We start from the raw sequence: 1334 nt of genomic DNA, 5'->3' as shown, positions 1-1334 counted from the left end.
TTTGGCTCTTTCCTTTAATAAATGAATCCATTGAGGACATCCTTGCTGTGTTGCCATTTATTTCTAAAGCTAAACTGGCTTTCCAGTAAACATGCAAACACAGGCTTTCAGATTCTCTTCTTTGACTGTCTTCCTAGAATGATCTGTTGGTAGAGGTTCAATCTCTACTTTCCAGTCCTGAATCACCATCAAAAATTTGCTGTTCATTTAAGGAACAGATGTTTACTGTATTACTTTATTAGAAACGAGCTCCTGGGAGGATTGAGCTTTTAAATTATTAAACCTCTACTTTATTATTGATACTTTCTCTTCTGATTCTGCCACTCTCTAAATTGGAGGTCCTAGTACAACCTGATGCAGCCTCTCTCTATTACCTGGGAGTTTAGGCAGGACAAGACTCCAGTTCAGAGAGGTAACTAATGCCCTGGAAAGTGTCTGTGCTTGGATGGACTCAGGAGTGGCTTCTCTTCTGGGTTTTATCATTGGCTAGCTGAGTGACTTTGGGCAAGTTAGCAACCCCATCTAGGCTTATTTCCTCAGCGAATAAAAACTAATGGTCATGTCAGTAAAAGCTCCTTGCATGTGAAAATGCTCTAACAAGTGAGAGATTAGTAATACTATCAGTAGGACAAAAAAGAATTTGGTCTCCATTCAGACCAGACTTCTGTGGTAGATAAGGGAGTCTGAGAGGGGTCTAAGGCTGCAAAAGAATGAAACAGATGTGTGTTCTCCTTTGGCTTTAGCTTTGATGCTAATCATCCCAGCACCAGTTTGCTTTTCCAACCTTCAGTTGCCCGTGGGCAAAATGGGGATGACAAGAGCCTTACAGTACCACTGGGAAAATCTCCACTAGAGATTTGTGCCCTGATGCTATAAGGTGTCCTACTGTATGCAATGAATTAATGTCTTTACTAGGCATCTAGACTGATCTTGGCTATGTGTCATCCTTGAGGGAATTGCAAAAAGAGTCCCTTGAAATCATTTTCTGCAGGGCTTAAAACTTCCACGGAACTCTAGCTGAGAAAGGAGCATGTGAAGGCTCTTAGTGTTCCATAAAATGCAATGGAAGAAACACATGGTGATTATAATAAAGTTACTGGAATGTCATTGAGCAGGACTGGGCAAGACGTTAGGTCCAGTAGCTGCTTCACGTTGGCTGCCGGGACCTTGGGGAGGCAGTGCTCCAATGGTCAGGCTCTGGTGCACCTCTGGGCCTTGAAGGCAGAACCCACATGAAGTCCGAGGGGTGGGGTGGGGGCGGTGATGCTCCTGGGTCTACGTCTCAGCACCCTGGCTTCTCCTCGGGAACTGTGGTAAGGACTACACCTCCCAGT

The sequence above is a fragment of the Panthera onca genome, chromosome C1, assembly GCF_046562875.1.
Source record: "Panthera onca isolate mPanOnc1 chromosome C1, mPanOnc1 haplotype 2, whole genome shotgun sequence".
Lineage (NCBI taxonomy): Eukaryota > Metazoa > Chordata > Mammalia > Carnivora > Felidae > Panthera > Panthera onca.
Note: the sequence above shows the minus strand (reverse complement) of the source record.